General features: G+C 47.9%; 1 protein-coding gene across 17 annotated transcripts in view; it reads left to right on the forward strand.

Moving 5' to 3' along the window:
* The window catches only part of GAS7 (growth arrest specific 7), a 203031-nt gene that overhangs the window by 123984 nt on the left and 61259 nt on the right, over positions 1–17788 (forward strand). The gene's annotated exons all lie outside the window — the stretch shown is intronic.

The raw sequence follows: 17788 nt of genomic DNA on the forward strand, positions 1-17788 counted from the left end.
AACAAGGGACTCAAGGGAGAAATGGCCTTGGAAGAAAGAAAATGAAGCCCTGTTAAGCGTGCAGTTCCCGGGGAACATTCAGGGAGAGACGGCCAGCGTATGTTGGCTGGATGGGTCATGACTCAGGTCATCTGGGCTGAAGATGCGACTCTGGGGAGTCTTATGGGTGCACAGCATGGCGGGCAGAGAACAGGATGGATTTCACCCCTAATTGCCCTTTGGCCTGATCTTGTTTTTCTGGGACCAACCTGCCCAAGCATGGGTGCAGCCCCGAATTTGCATTTCATCAGCAAAGAACTGAAATCAGGAGTTCTCCCCAGGGCAAGCCTCCAGGAGAAAGAGAGCCCTGAAGAACCGTGCTTAAGGGAGGGACAGAGGGGGCTTGGAAAGAATTGTCAGAGATGGGAGGCATCCTTGAGCAGGCAATGTCATGAAAGGCAAAGGAGAAAAGATTGTCAAGACAGACTGAAGTACAGATCAGATTTATAGTGGAGGGATATTTTAAATCCTTAGAGAAAGCACAAACTATTTAATAAATGGCATTGGGCCAGATGGCTAACTTTTGATGGGTAAGTTAATGCTCTTGTTTTCATATAAACAAACTCAGCTTAAACTTGGGTTTTCCTGGTGGCTCATTTGGTAAAGAATCTGCCTGCAATGCAGGAAACCCAGGTTGATACCTGGGTTGGAAAGATCCCCTGGAGGAAGGCATGGCAGCCCATTCCAGTGTTCTTACCTGGGAAGTCCTATGGACGGAAGAGCCTGGCAGGCTACAGTCCATGGGGTTGCAAGAGTTGGGCACAACTTAGTGACTAAACCACCACCAAACTCAGCAAGACCATCAGAGCATGAGACTTAGGGAAGCCCCCATCTCCCCTCATCTTCTCACAGTTTATGGCTCCCAAGAGCATTTTGTCAAGCTGGGTGGTCCTGGGCTCAGGCCCAGGAACCCTGGAGGTCCTGGTATCAGGAAGTTGTTCATGCTACGCTGTTCTGGAAAGTGCTCCATTCCACCCAGAGTTGACTCAGTTGCCAAAAATGAGGGTTGTGTTTAATTTCTGGATTTTGACCTGTTAATAACTAGCCTGTTCAAGAATCTAAACTAGTGTGAAGGGAGACCTCTTATTTGCATAACAGATAGTTGCATTTCAAGAAATATAGCACAAAGCTGTTTTGTTCCGTGTATAACTGGAAGGCCAGATATGCATGTTTAATCACTTCACAGTGATACAGTCATAGGTATTCAGGTCTTCTTTTTGGAGAGATGCTGACTTTTTAGATATTGTGTGGGATATATTTTACCATTTGGATTTTGAAGGGGTTATTTCCAGCCAGTAATGAAGGCCAAGGGCTTCCCGAGTGGCTCAGCAGTAAAGAATTTGACTGCAGTGCAGGAGACCCAGGTTCAATCCCTGGGTCAGGAAGATCCATCCCTTGGAGGTAGGCATGATAACCCACTCTAGTATTCTTGCCAGGAAAATCCCATGGACAGAGGAACCTGGTGGGCTATGGTCCAAGGGGTCACAAAGAGTTGGACACAACTGAAGTGACTTAGCACTCATGCACACGATGAAGGCCAAGATTAGTTTTGCTTAGTGTATGTCAGTATTTTACTTCTTATTTCTTTATACTCTAAATCTGATAGTTACACTCTTCTGTTGTCTTTCATTTCTAAAGAAAGAAGATCTTTTGGGCAGGAGGCTCCTTAGCCCTATTTCTCTAGAAAGCAGAGCCTGAGGCAAGGATTAAGTGTTAACACCTTACTTAGGAGATATAAGCCCAAAGCAGTGAGGATGGTAGGAAGGGGAAGGGAGGCAAAAGAAGATGCCCTGTGATGCTGGCTTCCCTCGTAGCTCAGATGGTTAAGAATCTGTCTGCAATGCAAGAGACCTGGGTTTGATCCCTGGGTTGGGAAGATCCCCTGGAGAAGGGAATAGCTACCCACTCCAAAATTCTTGCCTGGAGAGCCCCATGGACAGACCATGGGTTCACAAAGAGTCGGACACGACTGAGCAGCTAACACTTTTCACTTTCAAGCCCAAAGTGGTGAGGCTAGGTGAGATGGGGAAGAGAGACAAAAGAAGATGCCCCATGTGATGCTGGCTAGCCTTGACATTGAACTGACAGTGAACTGGTCACTCAGCAGGTATGTTCATGTCTCTGGAAGCTTTGCAGAGAGGAGCCCTGCCTTTGAGTAGTCCACAGGAGAGCAAGAGGTTTTATCTGCTCACCTTCTTCTTAGCTTCTGTTCCCCATGGGCCATCCCTCTCCACTTGGAAGAGCTATTTCTGACCCTCCCCCCAACTTTGGGGTTGTATCACCTGTCCCCCAGCAGCCTCTTGGAAAGCTTCATTCCACCCCCATGGAGTGGTGCTTCTGCTAAGCCCAAGGCGGATAGTCAGTGGAGCATGGGTGAGGTTCTAACCACAATAAGAGGAGACAGTTAATGGAAATGTGAGGAAGAGCCCCATGTCAATCCCAACCTGGAGGCCCTTGCAGCATTACCCATCTCTCCACTGTCAGACCTGGATGACTTGATTGTTTAGTCTTTTGGTGACCAATGACTTTTACTCCACAGTCATCCTAGGGGGATCCTTCCAAATCATTGGACACAGTGGTTAGCAATCAATAGCCCTTGTACAGCTTGTACAGGGCTTGTCCAGGCAATCTACAGGGCTTGTACAGCTTGCAGCTTTTTTTGTTAAAGTTTTACTGGAACACAGCTGTGCTTTCTTATTGTCTTATTGCCTAAGGCTGTTATTACCTGGAGATGGCAAAGTTGAGTATGGTCCATATAGCTCACAAAACCAAAAATATTTACTCTCCGACCTTTAAAAGAAAACGTTTGAGATTCCCCAGCCTAACAAATAGAGCCCATTCATTTTACACATGAGGAAGGGGGTCCCCCATGGGGTAAAGGGACTTGGTCATAGTTACCTGGCCAACCTATGCCCACATCCTCTGTCTTGTAGTCTTTTCCTCTTTGCCTCAGTATCCAAGAGAATGATCATAGGCAGCGGTGACTTAATTTGCAAAAAGGACGGCTGAGTTCATGGATTTGTAGAAAAACAATCTGAAATAACTTTTATTTTTAAGAGAAATGCCACTCTCTTTTGAGAGCGTCAACTGAAACCCAGGAGAGCTGGGAATTGTTTTTAAGCTCTTTTGACAAAGAATTCATATGTATAAATGTTTTATTATGTTTGCAAGCCCAGCTTGGAGGATTAAACCAGGATTTGAGCTTTTGGATTCATTTGCCAAATAGTCGGCACTTTTCTTGATTTCTGGTTTTAATTTTTCTTTAAATGAGTAGATTCCCACTTAACTTTATTACACCAGGAGCTAATGTGAGTTTCCAGATCAGTTTTCCAGTAGAACACTTTTTAAAAGCATTCTTTGAGCTTTTCTTTGTTACAAATAATTGGGTACTTTTCTAACTCCCCAGAGAGAGCAACTCTGATAATTCTCAGTTAATAAAAGTTGCCCAAAGAAACTTCTGCACCCGAAAACATTAGTCTGTTTTCATCTATCCATCTATGTTGAACAAATGTGAGATTAAAAAGATGCTTTTATTTGGCACATTCAGTTGATTGAATTAGTTGTGTGTGTGTTTTCATGTTTTTTATTTGGGCTGTATAATTTTTCTTTAATGGACCCCGTCTTAATGGAAGAGTTGTTGCTATTGTTCAGTCGCTCAGTCGTGTCTGCCTCCGTGACCCCATGGACTGCAGCACACTCGGCTTCCCTGTCCTCCACCGTCTCCTGGAGTTTGCTCAAGTTCATGTCCATTGAGTTGGGGATGCTATCTAACCATCTCATTCTCTGCCTCCCTCTTTTCCTCCTGCCTTCAATCTTTCCCAGTCAGGGTCTTCTCCAATAAGTCAGCTTTTCACATCAGGTGGGCAAAGTATTGGAGCTTTAGCATCAGTCCTTCCAATGAATATTCAGACTTGATTTCCTTTAGGATTGACTGGTTAGGTAAAGGCTGTTGATCAAGACTGTAAATCTTACTATTAATCTATTTCTGTGGGGATTGCGTTTTTTCCTTTCCAAGAATTCATTTTAATTTGTAATGTTAATGTAACACTATTACACAACACATCTTATTTCTCAGCAGTTTTTCATACCGGTAATCTCTTAGAATTTTGGCAAATGCCAAGTGGGTTAGATAGTCATTCACACTGCCAGTAAGTTGAAGTCCCATAAAAATCAAGACAAAGGAGTCAGGAAGAATTTTATAGTTTGCTAGTGTTACTTTGAAGACGATGACTTATTGGATGTTAGGTGGAGCCACCAATTAGCAGCAAATGGTTCAGGTAGGAAATAAAAAAGAATGTGTGACATATGACCCAGCAATTCCATGCCTAGATACCTATCCAAGAGGGCTGAAAACATGTCCACACAAAAACTTATACATGAATGTTCATAGCAGCATTATTTATAATGGCCAGAAGCAACCCAAATGTCCATCAACAGATGAGTGAACAAATAAAATGTGGTCTGGGAATTCCCTGGCAGTCCAGTGATCAGTACTCTGCACTCTTACCGCTGAGGGCCCAGATTGAATCTCTGATCAGAGAACTAAGGTCCCACAAGCCATATGGTGTGGCCGAAAACAAACAAGAAATTAATATCCCCCCCCAAAAATCTGGTCTTATCCCTGCACTGGTAAATTATTCAGCCGTAAAAGGGATGCAGTACCATTGAGTATATGCCCTATGCATGGGTAAACCTTGACTGTCAAGCTAAGTGAAAGAAGCCAGACACGAAAAGCCATGTCTTAATATGATTCCATTTATATGAAATGCTTAGAACAGGCAAATCCATAGACCCAGGAAATAGATGTGTGGCTTCTAAGGGGGAAGGGGTGACTTCTCATGGGTGTCTTTTGGAGGTGATGAAAATGTTCTAACATTAGATAGTCATGGTGGTTGAACATCTCTGTGAATACACTAAAAGCCCCTGTGAGGTATGCTTTTAGAGAGTGAGTTTCATGGTCTGTGAGCTGTATCACAATAAAAACAGGTGTATTGGGGAGTGGGTGAGTTGGTAACTTTCCTTGTGTCCTTCCAAAACAAGTCCTTAGATGCCCCAGTTGGACGTTCCCTCTGCCTGATTCCCAGACTTTGGCAGACGCAGAAGCACAGAGGGAATCTGTCTAGAAATATCAATACACCAGTCCTGATGCCGACCTACTGACTTGGAATCCATTATTTGGAAAGCGTGAAAATTTCTACTGTATATTTTTAAGTGTTTTCTCGTAGTCACCGCCTCTTTTTGACTTGTAAGGTGACAACCAGATTGATGACAGCATGGCCAGTGGATCAGATATTCTGAACCTGGGGAGTCAATGTATTTATTTATGTACTTGTGTTTTTTTTTAAATAAATTGATATATTTTTGGCTGTGCTGGGTCTTGGTTGCCGTGAGAGCTTTTCTCTATTGCAACAAGTAGGGGGTTGACTCTTTAGTTGCACACGTGGGCTTCTCATTCTCATTGTTTCTCTTGTGTTGGAGCATAGAGTTCTAGGCACAAGGGCTTCTGTAGTTGCAGCATATGGACTCAGTAGTTGCGGCACATAGGCCTAGCCACTCCATGGCATACGAGATCTCCCCAGACCAGGGGTCAAATCCATGTCCCCTGCATTGGCGGCCAAATTATTATCCACTGGGCCACCAGGAAAGTCCTGCAGAGTCAGTTTAAATCCGATTTTCTCTTTTGGAAATTCAATAAGAATATACAGTTTTGTTCAAACAAGTAAACATGCATTGTAGTCCCAAGGTTGAAGATTATATAAATATAAACTATTATAATTAAAGTAGAATCTCATGGAAAAGCTACTTGAAGAAAACTCAGTTTTATAGTGACAGGGTACCAAATGAGTGTAAACCTACCAGGAAAGGCCCTTCACCTGGCTAGTGTCTATATTCTTATGTGTTGTCAGGGTAGTGAACTTGAGGCTATTTCTAGTCTTTACAGTTATCCTCGGGACAGGATGTGGTGGTAGGTCTTATAATTTCAAAGCTTTTGAGTCAATAGCTCAAAAAAAAAAAATTTTTTTTTTTTGAATCTTTGTGTTTTTGTCATTAAAAAAAAAAAAGAAAACAAGACCCATGGGCTCTAGTTTCAACTTTGTTTCTAGCTGCAACTAAGTCAAAGAATTTGGGGCTTCTATTTTCATTTTCCCATTCTGTGTAGCACTCTGACCTCTAGACAGAATGAACACCATCCTTGCCTTCAAGGAAGTACAGATCTATGATGACTCCATTTCTAGGGCAGTGGTGTCGTAGTGCCTCTGGGTGTGGTGGAGGGTGGCAAGACAAGGTCAGAACCTCACCTCCATCCAGGTGAGCTGTCCTGCAGAGATTCAGGTAGACTTGATGTCTCACAGTGGGTTGTCTTGAGGCCAGAGGCTGTCCACAGAAGCATTTCATTCTGTATGTACCACCATCAAAGATATTGAATGAAGTGCCAACATTGAACAATTGGGAGGTTTTTCATAAGCACCCAGATACTTGTCTCCTTTTGAAAATTCATGAGGATTTTCAACTCACCTTCCTGCCTGAACACAACTGGGTGGATCTAAGCAGGTCGCCATCACTCCTGATTTTTCTTCGACTCGAGAGTCTGCTTCCTTCAAGCATCTTATGTGTCCAGTGCTTGTGTGGGCTTGAGCTTTGACCTACGTTTGGACGTAGCCTCATGGATTTACATTGAGAATTGCACGGGAGAACTGGTATTAGACATAAAGTTAGGAAGCTATAAGCACAGTTGGAAATCAGAGATTATGAAAGAGGACCAGGCAAGAGATTAAAGAATCTGGAGAGAAAGGACTGACTGGTTCCCTTCCACAAGGAACTGTCAGACTCATCCCACACTCTTTCTTATACCTGGAGCTTTTGTGCGCACCTGACATGTTAGTGCAGGAAACATTGCCTTCGGGGTCTTCCGTAAGGCCCATGTGTGTATGTTGGGGGAGATAAGGTGGGAGCATGTGGCTGCAGCAGGAAGAGGGGCAGTCTGGACACAGATAGCCATCAGTGCTCTTTAAAGGTTTAGGTCCCTTGGAGTCAGTGGGATTCTTGGCAGAAATGGAAATTATCCATAGCTTATATCTGATGAGCAAGTGGGCCAGGACCACGTGGATTGGTTATCAAGCCACAAGTGTTTGTTCAGTGCCTCCTCTGTGCCCATCTCCAATTATGCACTTGGACCGCTCCTTGCAGGGGCGGTGTGGGCGAACACAATGCAAAGGACTTCGTGAGCGCTTCCTGGTGGAGATGAGATCATTGAAGGAGACTTTCCTCGTGGGTTGCAGCCCATTCTCTTTCCTGCCTAAGTAGACCCCTGAAGGTCCCTTCCAGATCTGAAATCCTATGCAACCAGGAATCGCCGAACCATTGTGTTCATCCTGAAATTTGGGGATGTGCCTCTGTATGGAGAGTTGCCATGGCTCCCGGCGATCAGACCCTCATCACTGGAGGAAGATCTTGGAGTTGGGGAACAGCTTTTTGTTGTTTCAGTCCAAGTTGAACTCCAGAGTAGGCAATGCTCTTCCAGGAGGCGTGGGAGGAGAATAGGCTGAGAAGTTAGTCGAGCGGGATGAGTGTTGTTTGCCCGTGCTCTCCAGGAGTGGGGTGCTGGGCTGGGCGTGGGCTCTGGGAGCCTCCACTGAAGGATCTTGCTGTGCTTGGACAGATCATGGGCTGGGCCTTGCCCCTAGTGGGCCTCCTGGACATTCCTGTCAAATGAGACACTGCTCTCCTGCTGGCTGTGGTTATTGCCTATCTATGCGTCCATCCTGGCATAACATCCCGCCTTCCTCGGTTCCTGTGCAGAGGTGGTCTTGTGTTCCAGGGAGCCTTCCGGGGCTGAGATGCACAACTGGAGCTTGAACAGGGCCTGTCTTGTTTGTATGGTGCAAGGAGCATTCAAGAATGCCAGGCCCCATGATCTGTGCCATGGAAGGAGGTGTGTGCTAGGCAGGAGTCAAGGACCCCGTCCCCTCCTCCCCCTTTTCTCCCTCCTCCCGCTCCCTCTGTTCCTCCCCCCTCCTCCCCTGCTTCAGATAAAGACTTGAGTTGCTTTCAGCTGCTGCTGTATAAAATTCACATGTGCTGATGGGGGAGACGCTGCAGAAAAAGGTACAGATTGGACAGAGCAGGGCAGCCTTCAGAAGCAGGATAGAAGGGGCCAAGGAGCACACAGCACTTTTGGATACAATATCCCACCCAGCTGGCTCAACTCTTTGATGAATAGGAAGCATTAATTCCTATTGCATGCTCAGTTGTGTCCGACTCTGCGACCCCAGGGACTGCAGCACATCAGGCTCCTCTGTCTATGGGATTTCTCAGGCAGGAAGACTGGAGTGGGTTGCTGTTTCCTCTTCTAGGGGATCTTCCCAACCCAGGGATCAAACCCATGTCTCCTGCATTGGTAGGCAGATTCTTTACCACTGAGCCACCAGGGAAACCCCACCCCCTCCCCCACCAGATGTGCAAATGCAAAGCCACCTTAACTAGCAGGCTTTAAGGATGGAGTGGAAATCCTTAAGAGGCTTCCACGACAACCTGAACATCTGTGATCCTGACAGATTTCTTCTTTGCTTTCAGAACATCTTCGCAGTGAGGCTCACTTTTTCTTCCTCTGAATCTCTCAGGCCAACTACACTATTTGTTGCGGTTTTCAGCAACATACTTGTTTGGGGGAAAAGGGTAAGCAATGGATGCTTTCAAGTCAGAAGTAATTCGTGGGTTGGTTTGATTGCTGTACTTTTCAAAACAGGTTTTTTGGTTGGTTTGTTTTTTTCCCACAGCTTTATCTGCAACCCCTGTTGACAGGATGTGAACTGTGGCAGAGGACTCTGTTCTTCCTTGACTTAGTCTACGTCTGTGGTTCTCAAAGTGGGGTCCCCGGACCCGCAGCATCAGCATCACCTGGGAATTTGTTAGAAACGCAGTCTCAGGCCTCCCCCCTGAATCAGACCCTCTGGGGTGGCCCTGCGATCTGGGGCTTAACCAGCCCTCCAGGTGATGCTCAGATGCTCTAAAGTTGGCGGAGGCTGCCCCTTTCCCCAGCATTTTAGCATCTCCCTAATTGGATGAGGAAGCTCCCCTGGTGGCTCAACAGTAGCGAATCTACCTCCAATGCAGGAGACACGGGTTCGATCCCTGGGTCTGGAAGATCCCTTGGAGGACGGCGTGGCAACCCACACCAGCATTCTTGCCTTGAGAATCCCACGGACAGAGAAGCCTGGCGGGCTACAGTCCACACGGTTGCACAGAGCCGGACACGATTCAGTGACTAAATAACAATAACTAGATGTGCCTTTTAAGGCTTCTTTGCAGAGAGGGGTTTTTTTGGTGTGTGTGTGTTTTAACCTGCTCGTGCAATTTCCTGAGGAATCTTGTTTCATTCAACTCTGCCCATTTCTTCCTCATTCTGTTTGTGTCATCCTCTCTACCCTGAATGCCCTTTCTTGATGTTTGAGAAGAGTTCATTTCTCCCAGAATTTCTATACCTGTTGTGCAGTGTTGGTTCATGATAAGGACCATGCACCTGAAGGTGCTTTGGGGCCGTTTGTGCCTTGGGGGCTGGCCCACCATTCCCAGGAGCCCAGAGGCTTTGGAAGTGTCTTCATGGCTACACCTCACGGAGACGATTGCTGATTCCTTTTTCCCAAAATAACCAGAGCTCTTTCTGACAGTTTCCTCCGGCTTGTGAAAAGCAACACTCTCAGTGGTTCTGAGCATTATTTATAAAATGTAAAGTCACACCTTTTACTGGAAAGTCTTCTAAATCTGCATTAGCGAAGCAGACCAAGGGGGGTTCATAGACGTTGAGCTTCTCAGAAAACAAAGCAAAAAGATGATGTTTGAGTGGAAAATACCAGTTTGTGGGTAGAGAAGATTCTGAATAGCTGAATGGTGTGACTTTTTTTTCCCCCCCTGGAGAGATTATGGAAGTCCTACTTGAGGGCACCTTAAGACATCACAGTTCAGCCTGGTCACAGAAGGAGGTTCCAGGTGTGGATCTAATGGCCCTGGGGCTGGCGTTGGTTGTTACAGGGCAGTGCCATTTGGGGATTGTAGGTGGGCAGAGACTGTCATGTATAGAAATAGAAGCCCACCCGAACAGTTTATGGAAAAAAAAAGACCTTTATTAGAAGGACGTGGGGTATCTCACAAAAGCCTCCACTTAAGGACTGGAAAATCAGCTGCGTTGTTTGTTCTGGGTCTCTGGGATCTCATGATGCCCGTTTCTGGGTTGATTTCATACATATTTTTCTCTGCAGACTTGCCTTTTCTCTTTAGCAGCCATTGGAAAAAAAAAAAGTGTCTTAGACTGCACTTCTCCAATTTTGACTAAGAAGGAGCATCTTTTCTTCCTTACGGGTCATTTGTAATTGCTTTCCTGTGACCCACCTGTGTATGTTCTGGGCTCTTTTGGGATTGGGCAGCTGGCTTGATTTGTGCTTCGTAGTCTGTGAGGGGAATTGGTGCTCTCTCTGCTCTCCATATGGGTGGTTCAGGGGGTAAAGAATCTCCCTGCAATGCAGGAGATGTGGGTTCAATCCCTGGGTCAGGAAGATCCCCTGGAGTAGGGCATAGCAACCCACTTTAGTATTCTTGCCTGGAGAATCCCATGGACAGAGGAGCCTGGCGGGCTATAGTCCATGGGGTCACAAAGAGCTGGACACAACTGAACAACCAACACTTTGAATTTCACTTTCTGCTCTCCATGGCCCTTTTTTGTTTCTGTCTTCTGCGTATCTTTTTATCTATACACACATATATGCACTTACTCATTTTTAAAATCAGCCACTGGTAGTATAACTGGACTGACTTCTAACAGTACTTTGAACTGAGTCTTCATTCATTCATCAAACATCTATTGACTGCCTGCATACCGGGGACCAGGGAAACAGCAATGCATTTGTTTGACACAGTCCCGGCCCTCGGAGCACACCTCTGGGCGGACTGGATTTGAAAGCAAGTGTTGCAGCTGAGATGGGAAGAGCTCATCCAAGTCCCCAAGGGCAGGGGCGATGCTGTGAGCTCTAAGTGCCCCTTCCCAGCCTGGTGCCTGTTCACAGGGTTCAGAAAGCCTGAGTGATGTTGGTGGGGAGCACACAGGACCATGAGTGTCCCAGAAGGGCTGAGAAGATCCCACTAGCCCTGACCTGTCAACTCTGTCCACGCCAAGCACCTGGGACGAGGATTGCATAAAACTCATCTTTCCTGTTCGGGACTTTGCCCCTAGAAGCATAAGATAAGGCTTCCTGGGGAAGGCCAGGCCCTGCTGGAGTGCTTTCTCCTGCAGCCTGCCCACAGCTAGAACCTTCTCCTGACACGTTTTCCCTCTGGGCTTCCTTCACTACAGTGCTTTCTCCCCACTCCTCTTCATTGGCTCCTCTTCTAGGAAAAACCCTAAGGACTCAGTCGTGCTAAAGGGTTTGTGATGGTCTGTGTGATTCATAAGCCTCCCCCAGAAGCTAAAATAGATAATAAAGCCACCAGCCAAAGCAGAGGCTTTTGGGCACAGGTGTTATAATCCTGATATTTTTAGAACATCGGGGTGGACGTGACATTTCCGAGGGTTCCTTAAGTTACCCTACATTGCTGTCACACGTCTTGCTTCATGTTGTTTTTTTCAGTCATTGAATCATGTCTGACTCTTTTTGACCACATGGACTGCAGCACGCCAGGCTTCCCTGTCCTTCACCATCTCCTGGAGCTTGCTCAAACTCATGTCCATTGAGTCAGTGATGCCACCCAACCATCTCATCCTCTGTCACCCCTTTCTCCTCCTGCCCGCAATCTTTCCCAGCATCAGGGTCTTTTCCAATGAGTGGGCTCTTTGCATCAGGTGGCCAAACTATTGGAACTTCAGCTTCAGTGTCAGTCCTTCCAATGAATATTGTAGGTCGATTTCCTTTAGGATTGACTGGCTTGATCTCCTTGTTGTCCAAGGGACTCTCAAGAGTCTTCTCCAGCACCATAGTGGGAAAGCATCAATTCTTCGGTGCTCAGTCTTCTTCACGGTCTAACTCTCACATCTGTACATGACTACTAGAAAAATGGTAGCTTTGACAAATGGACCTTTGTGGGCAAAGTGATGTCTCTGCTTTTTAATACACTATCTAGGTTTATCATAGCTTTTTTCCCAAGGGGCAAGCATCTTTTAAGTTCGTGACTGCAGTCACCGTCTGCGGTGATCACGCCTGACCCTTGCCCTGGGGTTTGTGTCTCATCCGGGTACCTCCCAGTCTGTGGCTGGTTCCTGTCATGTTTTTACTATGGACTCTACCCCCTTTTCCCCACATCTGGTTAAGCCCTGAGACTGCTTATTAAAATGCTGACTTCTGGGTTCCACCCAAGATCTGCTAAACCAGAATCTTTGGACATAGGGTCTGGGAATCTGTAGCTTTCGCAGGTGGCCCCAGTGATCCTGATAAGAGGCCAAGTTTGGGAAACAAGCCTGGAGCTTTACCAAATCACTGTGCTGAGAGCCTGTATCCTGAGTGTCCAGGCTTTGATTTGATGCGATTTCCTTTTCAGTTTTCTCAGGCACACAGCAGGGATTATAATATCTGTGAGCTGGCAGTTGGCTGCCCACAGTTGTTGGCTCAGTGACCAGACACCCTTTTTCCTATGTGGCATCAGTCCTCATCACTGCCGGCTCAAGTTCAGGGATTCCTGCTGTGTTTGCCCGAGTCCGTGCTCTATGAGGAGGTTGGTGCCTCAGGAATCCTAAAGGGATTGAAAGACAGGCTTGGGGTATTCCAGGTGGGCCCCCCCCCAATCCCCTCCCACTAGAATTTCTCTGGCAGCTCCTGACCCAGCTTTTGCAGAACTGTGCCAGCTGGAGCCAGTCCAGAGCTTGGTTCAGGCCAGTATCAAAGGGCCAGGGCACTGCTGGGACCACTGCTTCATCCCCTGGCCTCTGTATCACCTATGAAGTGTGCATCAGGGCCCCTGCCCCGCCCGGATCACAGGGTTGCATAAGGAGCCTGTGGGCTGCCATGTGGAGGCAAGTTTCTCTGGTTAACTCAGGGACCCCCTTCAGCTCTGACGTGCATTCTCACACCTCTAACCCGTCAGCATCACAGAGGGAGCCTGCCCGTGCTCTCCTTTTGGGAGATGTGCTCTGTGAAAGTGGGTGGGGCAGAGTGGGGCGGGGGGAGCTGGTGGGGTGGAAGCTGGGAGGTGGAGGGAAGGAAGGAAGGAAAGAATGGAGAGGGGTTGGTTTTATTCTTATCATTAAAGTCTTTGAGGGCTTCCTCTCTTTCGGAGACTGTGCTGTATGTGCTCATTGCAGGACCACGAGACTACAATCGTGTTATCCCTACTTTGTGTCCTCAGTTGTGTCCAACTCTTTGTGACCCCATGAACTGTACCCCTCCAGGTTCCTCTGCCCATGGAATTTTCCAGGCAAGAATACTGGAGTGGGTTGCCATTACCTACTCCAGGGGATCTTCCCAACCCAGGGATCGAACCTGTGTTTCTTGCATCTCCTGCATGAGCAGGCAGATTGTTTCCCAGTAGTGCCACCTGGGAAGCCCTCACTTTACAGTGAGGAAAGTAAGATTGAGGACCCAGTTACAAGGGATGGACCTGGGATTCGAACTTCTGTCTGTGTGACCCCTGAGCTCTTAGGAACACCTCTAGGTTGCCTCAGAATATTTGAGGGTGTTTTTAAACACCCAGGTGTTGTTAGTGGTAAAGCAGCTGCCTGCCAATGCAAGAGACGTAAGAGACGTGGGTTCGATCCCTGGGTCGGGAAGATCCCCTAGAGGAGGGCATGGCAACTCCCTCCAGTATTCTTGCCTGGAGAATCCCATGGACAGAGGAGCCTGGAGGGCTACAGTCCATGGGGTGGAAAGAGTCTGACACAGCAGAAGCGACTTAACACAACACATTAAACACCCAAGCCAGGTTCCCTTCCATTTCTTTCCTTTCTTAAAACAACGAAGTCCTGGTAAGCCCAGTTTTGTAGACATGTCCACTTCTCCTTCCAATTGTGAAAGTTTTTTGGATGCACCTCATGGCCTGCAGGATCTTGGTTCCCTGGAATCCAGCCCCAGCCCTGTGAACTGCAAGGGCAGAATCCTAACCCCTGGGCCGCCAGGGAATTCCCTGTGAGAGGTTGTTTGCAAGAAGCTCTTGTGTCCTTCTGTTTCCACATGTTCTGTCTCTCCCAAGGGCATCCATACTGTGTGTGAGCAGGACCCCAGAACCCATTTCTTCCTCAGCCGGTGAAAGTGAAAGTCGCTCAGTCTTGTCAGACTCTTTGCAACCCCAAGGACTATACAGTCCATGGAATTCTCCAGGCCAGAATACTGGAGTGGGTAGCCATTCCCTTCTCCAGGGGATCTTCCCAACCTAGGGATCGAACCCAGGTCTCCCGCATTGCAGGCGGATTCTCTACCAGCTGAGCCACAAGGGAAACCCAAGAATACTGGAGTGGGTAGTCTATCCCTTTGCCAGCAGATCTTCCCGACCCAGGAATCGAACCGGGGTCTGCTGCATTGCAGGCGGATTCTTCACCGACTGAGCTATCAGGGAAGTCCTCGGCTGGTACCTATGGTTATTTCACCAGATAGCCAGTGGGGGCAGTAGAGAGCCACTACCCGCCAAGAAAATGAACCAATCATGAGCCAGGAGTCTACTGGTGGGTGGGGCAGAGGGTGGGAGGTGGAGGGCGAGCAGGGGAGGGGGCAAGACTTTCAGATCCACTGTAGGCCGATCACCAAGACCAGTGGCCTAGGTCCAGGGGCTCACTGACTCTCCCAATACCTGTAATGCATGCAGGAAGCAGCCTTAACAAAGGGAGGTGAAGTTTAGAGGTGACTTTAAAGTTAATAATTCCTGCCCTTTTTTTTTTTTTAATAATTATCGTAATAATAGTTATGATGATTATTTTAAGGAGGAGGCATCTGTGCTCTGAAACCAGATTTACATCACTTTCCACCTTTCACCTACACTCTCTCTTTAAGAGTTTTATTCTACACAGAGCAGCTGCTGTAATCCACTAATGGGGAAGTGGAAATTTCTGGCTTTTCACGTGGTTGGCTAGAATAGCAGCCTCTCTTGGTCTGATATGATCCACTCTCAGCAGTCAGCTCATTTGTGTGTGTCTGGATCCCCTGGTTTCAGCGGGAAAGGTTCAAGTTGAGTTAGAGTTGTCTTTAGAAATAAAACATGTTTTCTCATGAATTGGATGGTCAGAAGCTTTCCAAGCGAGGGTCTCACTCCTTCCATTCTGTCTTCACTGATCCCCCCACCCCCCACCCTTGACCCTGGGGCCTTTGGGACCTGCATGGGAGCAACTGTTAGGAGTCTGGGTGGTCACCTGGAATGACCTAGAGCCCCAGGATGGAAGCCCAGAGGACGCAAGGGGGCCCCAATCCAGGGTAACTTGAGCCCCAAGCTGCCACTTCAGTTTTGCTTTGGTGCTTTGGCTCCGTCAGGGAGTCTGGTGTACTGTAAATAGATTAGGGAGTCTCTTAGTGGAAAAGACCTGGGAATGGCTTCCTCCCTGTGGGTGGTGTGGTCATCTGGGGCAATTTTTCCTGCTGCGGATGAGATCATTCAGCTAGAGCCCCAGGGACTTTCTCCAGATGTCCGCCCGGGCTGGCCCTGTTCCTGCCCCAGGCTCGAAGTGGCTTTGTGTTTTGTGTTGACCCGAGCTGGCCAAGACCAGGAGGTAGACTGGGTGAAATCCTTCGGGCATCTGCGTTGTCCCAGATGGAGCCCTGGCAGAGGTTGGGCAGAGAGATTCAGTCCTTACAGGGATAAGGGTCTCCAGCCTCTGGGGGCCGGTGAGTGACCCTGGCCAGCGAGTGCAGAGCACGGGGCCTTCCTTCGGAACCCAGCATCTAGAGCGGGATTCTGATTGCTGGTGGCATCTTCCTGTGATTTCAGAGCCTCCTCTCGCAGACCCCTGGGAGGGCTGCATGGAGGGAGAGGCATTGTTGTTGGGACTTGACAAATGGACACGATTCTGACATCCAGAGTGGGGGGCAGGAGGTGACTGGGGGTGTGTGAACAGCTACAGCAAAGATGTTCTGAGACCAGTGAGTGTGTTACTTGGGCTGGAGTGAGGTCAGCATGGGTCCATTTGGACAGACAGACAAGGTGCCTGTGCTAGAGCCTTACTGGCTGAGAGGTGGGGTGGTGGGTGGGGGCAGATACAAAGTTTGGACTTTATTCTCTGTGCCATGTTGGAAAGGGCTCCACAAGAGACTCTTCAGGTTAGCGCTGACCCCCAAGGGGGGAGACATGTTAGGGGTGAGATGGAATGAGGAATGTGATGGAGGGGGGTGCCTCCAGACTCTGGGAACTGATTGGAGGTGGGTGGGGGGACCCTGGAGGAGCTGGTGAAGCCATGAAGGTTGGTCCCCAGAGCTGCGGGGGGCCAGGTTGGAGGGGAGAGCCTGAGCTGGGTGCTGTGGGCGTGCGGGCAGCAGTGTGGTCAGGCCGATCCGGCAGCAGAAAGGAAGGTCTCTTTGGAAACAAGACTGAGGCTGCAGGCTATGTCTAGTCCCAAGGGGAGCCCACCTCACGTTGTAGGGAGGCTGTTTTCTCATCTGAATTTCCCCCACATTTTCACTTCTAGCCTCCATGATCTGTTTGCTTTACTCAACTCTGATAAGGCACCTACTGTGTGCCCTTGTCATCCTGTTTCATGCTGTTATAGCCTTGTTTAGGTACCGTCTTCATCCCCATTTTACAGTTGAGAAAAACAAAACACAGGTGGCTTCCAAAGGTCACAGGTCACGAGTGGCCAGGCCTAGAACACTTTGCACTGCCCTCGACCTCCGAGCAGGTTTGTGGTCTTCACATAGTCTCCAAGTCATGGTGCTCTCAGCACCAGCCCAAGTGTCCCTCCTCCTCCAGGAAGGCCACTGAGCCTGCCCTCTGGTTATCCCTCCTGGAAGACCCCTCTGCTCTCTTGTTCCTGGTCACGTTTTTCCAGCGGCTTCCCTTGCTCACCCATTTTCTCCCCCTTAAGACGTGAAAGAGCCATATTACCACCCAACTTCTAGAGCCATAAAACCCTAAAGCTCAAACAGTGGGTCTCAAGGTTTTGATCAAAGTCTCGGGGCAAGAGTCTTGAGGCCTAAAAGACCAGTCAGCCCAACCCTTTCATTTTAGGTAAAGAATCAGAGGACCAGAGAGGTAGCGTGACTTGCCCAGGGCTGCCCAGCAAATGAGAGGCAGAACTGAGGCAAAAACCCCAGTTCTCTCAAATCTCAACTGAGAGAAGCCATTGGAAGGTTGTGCTTGTTTTTGTTTTTAATATTTGAAACAATTGAATTTTCAGTAATAGAATTTTGGATTCAGTAATGTTGTATCCATATATTGGATTAACTTTAGCAATAACTTGACACTAAATACTTGTAAATGGGCATTTGACATGAACACAGCAGCTGTCTTGGGTGGATGCCATTCTTGGTCTCATTTTACAGAGGAGAAAACTGAGGCACCAAGGGGACAGTGAGCTTGGTCAAGATCAAACTGGTGATGAGAGGCAGACCTAGTTCAGACCCAGGCATCTGGCTCTAGACTCACTGCTTTAACTTGGTGGCTCAGATGGTAAAGAATCTGCCTGCAATGCAGGAGACCCAGGTTCAATCCCTGGGTCAGGAAGATCCCCTGGAGAAGGAAACAGCAACCCATTCCAGTTTTCTTGCCTAGGAAATCCCATGGACAGAGGAGCCCAGCAGGCTACAGCTCATGGAAGTCGCAAAGAGTCAGACACAGCTAAGCAACTAACAACCAC

This window comes from Giraffa tippelskirchi, chromosome 3 (assembly GCF_054371585.1).
Source record: "Giraffa tippelskirchi isolate mGirTip1 chromosome 3, T2T-mGirTip1v1.2.pri, whole genome shotgun sequence".
In the NCBI taxonomy this organism is placed as follows: Eukaryota; Metazoa; Chordata; class Mammalia; order Artiodactyla; family Giraffidae; genus Giraffa; species Giraffa tippelskirchi.